At 40.8% G+C, this 11,813-nt stretch overlaps 1 long non-coding RNA gene across 1 annotated transcript; it reads left to right on the top strand.

The window, feature by feature from the left end:
- The first annotated feature begins 539 nt into the window (after positions 1-539).
- Positions 540-8,585, top strand: LOC138809034 (uncharacterized). The gene is made up of 3 exons (XR_011366669.1): positions 540-616; positions 2,210-2,424; positions 8,499-8,585. It is a non-coding gene; the product is annotated as an uncharacterized lncRNA (long non-coding RNA).
- Positions 8,586-11,813: the final 3,228 nt, after the last annotated feature.

Here is an 11,813-nt window from a genome sequence, read left to right as displayed (position 1 = left end):
ACCACCTGAGCCACAGCGCCACTTTTCTTTTTGCTTATGTGGTGCTGAGGAATCGAACCCAGGGCCTCAGGCATGCAAGGCAAGTGCTTTACCAATGAGCCACCTTCCCAGCCTCAAACTTACTTCTAGGTGAAGGTTTCTCATAAAGATTTTTCTTTTGCAAGTCCTGGGGCTTGAACTCAGGGCCTGGGCCCTATCCCTGAGCTTCTTTTTTGCTCAAGGCTATCACTCTACCACTTGAGCCACAGCACCACTTTTGGATTTTTTTCTGTTTATGTGGTACTGAGGAATTGAACCCAGGGCTTCATGCTTGCAAGGCAAGCACTCTACCACTAAGCCATATTCCCAGCCCTCCCATAGAGTTGGTTTTTTTTGTTTGTTTTTTAACTGCAGGTAGAGAACACCCAAGTTCCTTTTCCAGGTTTATCTTCAGTGAACATAAATCCTAGAAGGGGAAAGCTCTTCTATGTGGGGACATAACTTCTGGATTCAAGACAGATCCTTGAACTAAGATGGACCAATTTAGAAATTTCACAAGTGTTGGGACGCTGAAAAATGTACTTGATGGGCAAAAGATGCAGCAACATGCAGAATGGAAGTCCCATTACCTCAACTGGTATGTGCCATCTCAGTGGCTGTCTAGGACAACTTCCTCCATGTTTATAAGGGCTTTTCTCTTATAAACAGATGACGCTCAGGCGGCTCTCCTCTCTGGGATGAGTATGACCCTCACTTAATATGTGTGGGTTTAACCTAGCAATGATCCATATATTTGTATGGTTGTATATAAAGAACATTTTAAAATACAAAGTATATGATGATGATGGGGGGGGGAGGAGGAGGAACAGGAAGAGGAGGAGGAGGAGGAGGAGGAGAAGGAGGAGGAGGAGGAGGAGGAAATAATTTAGAAGCTCACTTAGCACAAACATGGTCACCCAGTATAAATAAACAGCTGACTTGGTATGTCAACAACTGTACCATGTAGTCAAAAAGTAATCAGTTAAATTCGATGACATAGTGTCAATCCAGCCAAGGACTGGCTGTCTGCCTATTTCTCTGCATTCCTTCCATTCCTCCAGTGTTACCAAAGTTGGGCCTTGGACCTCGCTCCACTCAGCAAGAGCTTTGAAGTGTCATTGGGCCTATGGTCACAGCCTTTTCTGTAGACGCCTCCATCAGCTGAGAGCATTCTCTCTATTACCTAATAGGCAACTATTCTATATCTATGAGATAGATAACAGTCTCGTATTTGACACTGAGGATACAAAGGGAAAAAAAGAAAGAAAGATTCTGTCCTCTCAGAAGCTCTCTGGAACACAAGGATACTTCATTTCAATGACTAACCTCACCAGTGGACACCAAAGATAACTTTTCAAGACAGAGAACTAACCCAGAGATGGGAGTGACTGATAGTATGGCAGAGGACAAAAAAAACCTTCCTAGAAAAAGCTGGCTTTGGAAAACCAAATAGGAGCCTTTGAGGAAAATGGAGGTGAAGTTAGAAGGGGATAAAGAACATTTAAGGGATAGAATTATTTGCCAAAGACTAGATGGAGGACAGTCCTCAGAGTTGGGAAAAGGTCTCTTCTGACTAGTGCATTATGCTTGACAAGATGAGCCCCCATAGACAGCACCAGAATTCACCACACCTTTTATTTCCATGGACTTTGGTATTCCAGATCATTGTGCAAGAGTATAGAGGCCAGTGCCTGCTGCTGTCTGCCTTTCTCCAGGCCCTGTCCATGGTCCTGACTCATTGCTCTTCTCCAGGTTGTTTGAAATTCCAATGTGTGTCGCTTCCAAATTCACCTAAGTTATGTTCCTTGAGGATGTCAGTGAATGTCTCCTAGATGGATGGAAGTCCAAGACTCTGTAGGGTGATAAAATTTCAGTGGGTGACAGGGCCAAGGGAATTGAGCAGAGAAATGGAGAGAAGGTAGATGCACTGGGAGGGAGTAGTGAATTCCTCACTGAGGAAAGGTGAGGAGAAAACTTAAAAGCAGTAGATTCACATTGGAAGAGACACTATTTCAAATGAAAACTTCTTCGGTAACCTTGCCCTATAAACGCAAGGTCATTGTATATCCAAACAGTCTCTAGAGTGAGACCGGGTCCCACCATCGGCAGAGTTGAGCAACATTCTACAGCTCCAATTTGTCCTAAGTGAACCATTGTGCAGAACTAACGAGGTCATCAATTTTTCTTCCAGCTAATGAACTCATTGAGAACGGTGTGATGTGGGGAAGATGATGAGATGAGCAACCAAACCTGATTAAATAGTTTCATCTTCATCAAAGGATCAGACACAGCACTGAAGCCCCATTATTCACCGGAAGAGGATAATTACCCTGAGCAGGCTACTGTCAGGGCCGCCCCTCCCCTCACCCAACGTGTGGTGCTTCAGGAGTTCCGTATCAGGCCCAGGTATGGACACTTACTTAATTCAACAACTATATATAGATGACCTGCTCTATGACACTTGTGAGCAAGCACCAAAAAAATAATATTGCAGATGAATAAGATCTTGCCTTATTGACTTTGAGTTGATCTAACATGGAACTCAATTAACAGATTTATGCTATGTAAGATGCCCTCCCAATGCAAGTTGTTTGGGGATTGAAGGAAGAGGGGCAGTAGCGGGTATCAAGGGAAGTCTTCTCATAGGTGCTCAGCCTTCAGCTGGGCCTTAAAGATGAGCAGAATTTCATCATGAAAGAAAAGAGGAGCTGAGTTCTGATAGCTCCAGCCTGTCATTCTAGCAAGACTGAGATATGAGAATCATTCTAGCAAGACTGAGATATCAGAATCAAGATTCAAAGGCAGCCTTGACAGGAAAGTCCATGAGACTCATATCTCCAATTAACCACCAAAAGGCCTGAAGTGGAGCTGTGGTTCAAGTGGTAGAGCACCAGCCTAGAAAGGAAAAATGCTAAAGGAAAGCATCTACATCCTCAGTTAAGCTCTAGTACTGAGAGAGAAAGAAAAAATAAAACAGCTTATTAAAATTCTATTATTTTGTTTTCTTTCTTTGCCAGCATCGCTGGTTAGTCCACAAAGAATCCATTATTCTTTTACTAAATTTTGGTCAGGATAATTCCGCATACATTCTTGGGGATGACCTCCTGTGACTTGAAGAGATCATTTTCTTGATAAGTCCCTAGATTCTCTTTTTGCAAGTCTGGCAAGGTGGTTTATTGGCTTTGTAATACCAAGCTCTCACCATTAGGGACTGAGCTAAGATAGCCAAACTGTTTCCTATACATCCTTAGTTGAGCTTTGAATCACTAAAGTAGTAGAAGGCTCAGCATGGTATCTTCTCCGAAATGAGCAATCCCTTAATTAAACAGAAGTAAATAGAGGTTACAATGCATTCCTTAATTAAATAGATGCAAATGCCCCATCGCTCTGCTTTTCACACACATCAATTGAGCATCATCTCATTTTCCTGTTTGCCCAGTGGAAATGGGATTTCTGAGGCTCTATTTCAGTCAAAGTCTCCTGAGTGTGCCTGTGTGGCTGGGTGTTCAATCAGGAGTATTTACCTTCTGGTTTATAGAGATCTATAGCTGGTGCTTCCTCTCCTTTTCACTGTCATTTGCGGGCTTGGGAATGTCTCTGAATGGATGGAACTAGACCTTCAAAGAGAAGTGACTAACAAAGCATCTTGATTCCTGCCTTGGGAAAACATACCTGAGAGCCACCAGATATGGGGTGTGGTTTGCCATGAGCACTCTGATGAATTGCTGGGTGACCCTGATTCACAGGGTCTTGTGCCTGCTCTTTTCTTTATACCTAGGGTCTAGTTTAGGTAAGTTTATTTAAGGATTAAATAGGTATTCCATGAATGTAATATAATTAATGGAACCTGGGCTGGGTGATTGTATGTATCAGATTGCTTGAGTTGGGTGTTTAGTTGCTTAACCAAATACCAATGAAAATATTCTTAGGGAAACACTATGTGGTGGTCATTAACATTCACAAACTGTTGTCTTTCAGCGTAGGTCACTCTCAGTAACATGAGTGGGCCTTGTTTAATCAAGTGAAGATCTTACAAAGCAAAAACTCGATAAGGAATTCTATATCCAAACTAACATAGAAATCCTATCCGCGTTTCTGGTTTGCTGGCCTGCACTATATATTTCAGACTTCCCAAGCCCTTACAATGGCATGAATCAATTCTTTAAAAATGAAAGTGAAATAGAATCAGAAGAAGACAAGAACTCAGATCTAGTGAAGTCCACACTATTGAAAGGTGGCCATATTTCAATGGCTGTCCTGTTCTCACTAGTTCTGGAGAGTCTAACAAACATACTATCTGTGACTTAGATAGTGATCAGAGGGCAGCAGTGGGTTAACAGCCCTTTAACTGAGTCAAACTGTTCATTGGAATAAAAATCCATCTCAATATATTCCTAGAAACAGTTCTGCTTTGCTGAGGCATTAGGAATAAATTGAGGTGGATCCTGTTCCAATTAAAATTTATGATTAAGACCATCACTTCAGGAGGACAGGCTAAGCAAAGCCACACGCACTTGGAAATCTACACCACTCAGGGTCTTATGTAGAAAAGCGAATCACTGAGAAGAAAGTCACACTGACCTGGTCTCCTTGGTAATTTGGGTCCCACTCCCAGAGTTTCCAGTAAAGTGACCAACATTTGAACACTAGGCTCAAGGAGTACTTTTCATTGAATCGTAGAATTTCAGAGATGGTGTGTGATCACTTCACATACCCACACTTAGGCAACTTGCTCAACTTCTCACATGGAGATCAATTTGTGCATGTCAGACTGTTCAAACAGATCACGGAGCTTGGAAGGCTTCCAGAGATGGGTGCTGAGGACTGAGCACTTGGCATACTTCATAATAATAATTTAGCCTGGTCATTACTGGAACTGTGTAAAGTATATATTGATTTTCTCCAAAAGACGAACCAATCTGAAGCAGTAATCCTCTCCCCCTTAAATGAAGTTAATATATGAATCATATTAAAAAACATAGTCAACTAGTTTTTGTTACACCCTCCTTTATTTTTCCCCTACCATCCCTTTCCTCCCCACCTCCCCAACTTCTCCCTCCCCTCTCTAATGCCCCCCCACAAAGTTGTAAAGTTTGTTTTCTACAGACTGTCTTGTACATCTCATTGTTACAATGAGTGAACCTGTATCCTTGTTTCACCATTTTGTTATTTTCCTTCCCCTCCCCAAATTAGAAAAATGTATATACAAGATGCAGGGCACCAGAATCAAATACAGTGAAAACAGGGGTTGTACCATGGGGGAAGAACATACAAAGAAACAAAAAAAACACATAGTACATTATAAATATATTTAAAAAAACAGCAACAAAGATAAAATCTCTTGTGATTTATTTCACTTAGCATCATCTTCAATGGACATATGTGCATTGCTTTTGACCTTTTCTGATTGTCCTAGACATATACTAGTTTTTGCAGATAAGAGAAACCATGTTTCTTTGGGCCTGGCTTACTTCACTTAATATAATATTTTCCAAGTCTTTCCATTTCCTAACAAATGGGTCGATGTCATTCTTTCTGATGGAGGCATAGAATTCCATTGTATAAATATACCACCACATTTTCGTGATCCATTCATCTACTGAGAGGCATCTGGGTTGGTTCTATATCTTAGCTATGATAAATAATGTGCTGCAATAAATATAGTTGTGTTGGTAGCTTTAGTATAGCCTTGTTTGTGATCATTTGGGTAAATGCCCAGAAGTGGGATTGCTGGGTCATAGGGGAGCTCTATGTGGAGTCTTTTGAGGAACCTCCATACTGCTTTCCAAAGTGGTTGAACAAGTTTACACTCCCACCAACAATGCACTAAGGTTCCCTTTTGGCCACATCCCCTTCAGCATCTGTGGTTACTAGATTTCTTGATTATAGCCATTCTAACTAGGGTGAGGTAGAATCTCAGTGTCGTTTTGATTTACATTTATTTTATGGCTAGAGAAGTTGAGCATTTCTTCATTTGCCTATTGGCCATTCTTTTTTCTTCTTTGGAGAAGTTTCTCTTTGTGTCTTCAGCTCAGAAACTGAAAATTCTTAAAGGACAGGTGACCCCACTTAGCTGTGGGTAGGTACTTATACAGCCATCCCATGGCCTTGGGTTAGAGAGTACATTCCTAGCTTCATCCCTCATCATCTAGTCTCAGTGCATGGATTGCTTTGTTGAACTTTAAGTAGTTTTATCCAAAATGTAGCCTACACATGTGTAGCACTTGGTGAAAGGGAAAACAGCCAATCCTTTTCATCTTTTAAAATTCTATCTACACACCTTCCATCTACACATATATCGATGGAGTCGTGGGAGAAGAGGAAAGAGGAGAGGAGAGGGGAGCGGAGATACATAGAGAAACAGAGAGACAGAGCGAAAGAAAAGGGGAGATGAAGGGAAGAACAAGGGGAGGTGAAGAGAGGGGGAGGGGGAAGAAGGGAGGGGAGAGAGGGTAGGGGAAGAAGAGAAGGAAGAGGGAAGAAGAGAGGATGAATAGGAAGACAAGGAGAGAAATGAAGGAATTGAAGCAGCACGGAGTTGGAAGATGAGAGGAATTTCTGAAAGAAAAAAGGGGAGGAATAAAGAATGGGAGGCGTGGGTCAAAAAGATGTAAAGGCAAGAGAGAAGGAGCCCAGGGGACAGAGAGAAGAGGGGGTGGAGAGAGCAAGCAGGCCAGTGGAATCTGGTTTGGGAGGAGCTCCAGGCAGCACTGGAATTTAGCACCTCAGCCTCAGTTTCCTCTTCTGTAGATCGGGGATAAGCAAACCTACAAGGCAGGGCTTTTCCAGAGAGTGAGACCTGAGAGACATTTGCATACCACCTGGGAAATGTGAGCGTAGACAGGAGTCCAGGGCAGGCTGCACACAATTTCTCCCCCACATCCTGGGAAATCAGGAGCCCCAGCATCCGTCACTCCCTAAAGGACAGCAACTCTGTAAGGACACCAGAGTGGGGTTTTGTTTTTGTTTTTTTGTTTTACCTGCCCGGTGGTAGTGAGTGAGGCTTTTTGTCCCTGTTCCACTGGGTCTCAGCGCACAGTGGAGGCGCGGGCTGCCACCAATGAACTTTCCACAAAGACAGTTTACTCCACGCCCATCTCAATCCATAACCTTTAGTGGTCTCTGTAGAGTCATTACGACCATTAGGCTGTGGACTCAGCTCTGCTTTAGCTCTTAAGTTAATACAACCGAGACTTTTTTTTTTTTTTTTAACTTTCCTATTGGGAAAGACCGTCTGCAATTTCAGTGATTTCTTAGATCATTCCATAAGTAAATCAAATATTCTTTCAAGCCCAGTTATCAAAATTGTGTCCTCTGATACCAAGTCTTCTATCAAACTACTGTAATCCAGTTCAGCACGTCGGAAACCTCTGCTATCTCCGAACATCATCCTTACTAGATAGTGTAATTAAATTTGTACTTTTTTTTTAACAAGTCGTACTCAATAAATCTGAATAAATTAACAACGCATTACTAAGACTGCTACATTAAATTTGCATAGTGCATTTAATGAATATGCAAGTGCCAGTGAAAAGGTCTGCCACTGCGAGCCTCCTGCATTAGCATAACCACTTCCAGCACGTTTCTTAAATAATGTAGCCATTTGCACATCAGTGACTTGGCTAATTCTAACTTCAGTCAGGGTAGCCTTGTAATTAAGACTCTTGCTTTAATTTTTAATGAAGTTTATGTTACATCAATCCTGACAGTAATGAGGGGACATGGAAACAAAAAGTCTGCTAATAATTAAATTCACAAACCAGTTTGAGGGATAATAATTCCTGAGGAGAAATTACATGACTAATTATTAATTAAATATTCATACTACTCACCACCATGCCACTTAACTGCTCTTCTTGTTGGGAAGAATACTGAGATGGGGATGCATCTTCTTCTTCTTTTTTTTTTTTTTTTCGCCAACCATTCTGAGTTTCAGGTCTCTGGTTAATTTTAGTGCACCATTAATCAATATGACACAAAAAAATAAAATTGTTTTAATTGCCATCATTTTATTGTGTCTAAATATTACTACAGTTGGTTTAGTTTGTAGAGAATTAATCTAGTTAGTCGGTGCCTGTTTTATGGAAACATAAATCCAGTTTATATCCATAAACATCTAATGGCAGGACAACTTGACCTTTTTTTTTTTTTTCTTGGTAACATTACTGTTTACAGATAATTACACCAACTCTTTAAAAGGTTATTTAATAGCTTTGCATTTATCACAGTAAAATGAAAACCATGCAATATTACTTAACTCCAGCCTATTCTGAGGAAGTCTGGGAGACCCTCATTTACCCCCGATGCAAAGTAAGCAATATTAATGTGTGGGTTTTTTAGCAAATGTATGAGAGCTTTCTATGAATGTGTACAAACAGATTTACATGTTTGGGTTTGAATCTTCCAATGTTTAATTCACAATTGAACAGGAGTCTGGGGAGGAGGTGAATCTTTCTCATTGTTAGAACTTTCTATTGCAGAAAAACAAGAGGATGGATGTTTTTGTTCAGGATCTCAGAAATGACAATTTCCCACAAAACCTAGTAAAGCAAACATCATGAAACCAGAGAACTTACTATGATCACAGGTAATCAATTGTAATATTCTCCCTTCCCAGGTATGAAGAGGTATTTAGGACTTATATTTATTCATTTATTTTTACTTTTTAAATTATCTTTTACGTAGTTGTACAAAGGAGTTTCAGTTCAATATATCAGTCTATGAGAGCAATGCATCTTGATCAGTGTTATAACTTTCATCATTCTCCTCCATTTCTTTCAACTCCACCCATCCCCTCAAATTTCCTAGTTCCATCTTCACATATATACATTGAATATTATGAGTGCATTCTCCCACCCTTCCTCTTTTCATTCATCTCCCCCCTCCACTTCACCCCTGCAATACACCTCAAGTTCTAACTTCTTGTTATTCATTTTTGTTAAACTGTAGGTTAGTTCTCATTTATAATGAAAAGGCCCCCATCTGGAGGCAAACTTAGCAAGGATAAGAAAAGATCTACAATATTTAAATCAGTCACATTCATCATTAAGTTAGAATCCACCAGGACATTTGTTTAAAGCTGTGATAAATTCAGGACAAGATGCTTTAAGGAAGACCGAAATGCCTATGAAAAGATTAAGCAGACACAGCTAGAGGAGCATTTTGTCCTGTGGTAGAGGGGATGGGTGTAGGAGGTAGAGTAGGGTGAATGGGGCATTTGGAAAGTCTACCCAGGGCAAACATTTTATCTTATTTTATTTTTGCTAGCAATTCAAAATTGCAAACCACAGGGCAAGGATTCCCCTCAGGTCCTTTTAGTTACTTTATCACTTTACTACAAACTGGCAGGGTTATAGGACATTATTACCAGGCCCAATGGGCATCAATCAATCACTCTCTTTTTACTGAATCTTAAGCCTTTTTAACTTTTCTTTTCATCTACTCTTTTAAACTAATATCCGAAGGTAATTTATGAAGACCATTCACCATGAAATAATTTCTTTTTTCTTTTTTTTTGGTCAGTTTTGGGGCTTGAACTCTGGGCCTGGGTGCTGTCCCTCAGCTCTTCAGCTCAAGGCGAGCGCTCTACCACTTGAGCTACAGCGCCACTTCTGGTTTTCTGAGTGGTTTATTGGAGATAAGAGTTTCACGGACTTTCCTGCCTGGGCTGGCTTTGAACCGAGATCCTCAGATCTCAGCCTCCTAAGTAGCTAGGATTATAGGCGTGAGCCACCAGCGCCCAGCTGAAATAATTTCTTAGTGCAAGTCAGCATAAAAATGTCACAGTGAAAAGAAAAAAGCCGGCTCAAGTGGTAGAGCGCTAGCTTTGAGCTGAGGTACAGCGCCCAGGCCCAGAGTTCAGGCCCCATGACTGGACCAAAAAAAAAAAAAAAGTCACAGTGAAGCCTGAGTTTCTCAATGTTTGTTTGTTTGTTTAAAAAAGAAGTCTCGGAAGTGGTGCTGTAGCTCAAGTGGTAGAGCGCTCGCCTTGAGCTGAAGAGCTGAGGGACAGCGCCCAAGCCCAGAGTTCAAGCCCCACGGCCGACAAAAAAAAAAAAAAGAAGTCTCCCAGTCTGTGTTTTCTGAAATTGTGTAAATGTGTTTTGCACAAATTTTTATTTTTCCCTTTATTCACCTTTCATTTAAGTAAATTAAGATTCTATGACAATTTCATTCAAATCACATACTTTCGTGTGTGTGTGTGTGTGTGTGTGTGTGTGTGTGTGTGTGTGTGTGTGTGTGTGTGTGTGTTGGGGGAGAGGGTCCTGGGTCTATGAACTCAGAGATAAAAATCTCATGGACTTTCCTGTCTAGGCTGGCTTCAGACTGCTATCCTCAGCTCTCAGCCTCCTATATAATGCTAGGATTATAGGCATGAACCCAGTGTCTAGCTACCTTTTATACTTTATGATATCACACAATGGTCCCCCAAATCAATAAGCCACAATTTCTCCATAGCCCCTCATTGATAAACATGATGACATCTTCTTTCCAATTTGTTTTGCCAACTATCCCATACAGGTATTTTTTAAAAGTCAAACATTGTGTGTATGTGTGTGCATGTGTGTGTATGTGTGTGTGTGGGGGGGTACTGGGACTTGAACTCGGGTCCTCACACACTTACTTAGCTTTTTTGCCCACGGCTGGCACTCTACCACTTAAGCCACACTTCCACTTCCACATGCGAGTATGTTTATCTTGGGAAAATAGTCTCCACAGCAGCATTGCTGGGTAAGAGGATGTGTGTATTATCATCCTAATAATCGTTGATAATTATTTTACCAAAAGGTTGTAACAGGTCACAGTCAGGAGATGGGAAAAGTAAGAGATAAGGAATAAATAAGATAGGGAGGGTAGGCAAATGCAGTCCAAATATTCAGTGTGTACTTATGAAAATGGAACTAGGAAAGTTGAGGGGTTGAGAGAGATGAGGAGAGCATTGGAAAGTGTGAGGTTGATCAAGATGCATTGCAGTCATAGATGGACATGTTGAATTGAAACCCCTCTGTACAACTACTTTTGAAGATAATTTAAAAAGCAATAAGTTTTTTTTTTAAAAAAAGAATAAATATGGATAGGAGAACTAAATCAAGCTAGGAGTAAAAATCAGTCTGCATTTTCTCACATTACAGTGTCCTGGGAATGCAGGGGGAAATTAAGGTTTAACAAAAGTAGTGAAAAAAAATTACTTCCTGCCCAAACAATCACCTCTTAGGTTCTGTTCACAACACTCTCAGTGTGTTCTATTTTTGAGGCATTTAAGCACAGAACGTCCATGACCCCAGCTTTTCAACTGTTCTCACTGGCTGTCATTCAAGATTTTTCCTGATCACCTACATCTTCGCCACTTGGCGATCAGGCTTGGAGCCAATCTCACATGCCAGCCACTATCCACTTACTACAGCGTGTGAATTAGAAAGCTTCATCTGTAAAATGGGTATGATGCCACTTTAGTTGCAACTTTTCAGAATTAATCACACAATGTATATAATGCCCCTGGAAGGATACTTGCATATATTACAAGGTAGTTCATAATTGTCCATCCTGCCATGACAGATGAATATAACTAATGGTGATGGAATGTCTGTCTGAGTGCTTCGTACTTTGGAAAGCATTGTACTTGTGCCATCTTGGAACTAGAACTACCACTAGAACCACCACTCAATTCAGAACTTCAGGATAAGCGAGGTACTGTTATGATTCCTATTTCATACACAAGAAAATAAGGACCAGAGAGGTAAAGTAGCTTGTCTAAGGTCTTATACTAATTATAAAGTCTGCATTCAATCGATGCT

Source organism: Dipodomys merriami, unplaced genomic scaffold (genome assembly GCF_024711535.1).
Source record: "Dipodomys merriami isolate MVZ:Mamm:240054 unplaced genomic scaffold, mDipMer1.0.p SCAF_48, whole genome shotgun sequence".
NCBI lineage: Eukaryota > Metazoa > Chordata > Mammalia > Rodentia > Heteromyidae > Dipodomys > Dipodomys merriami.
Note: the sequence above shows the minus strand (reverse complement) of the source record. Positions and strands in the feature narration are given on the sequence as shown.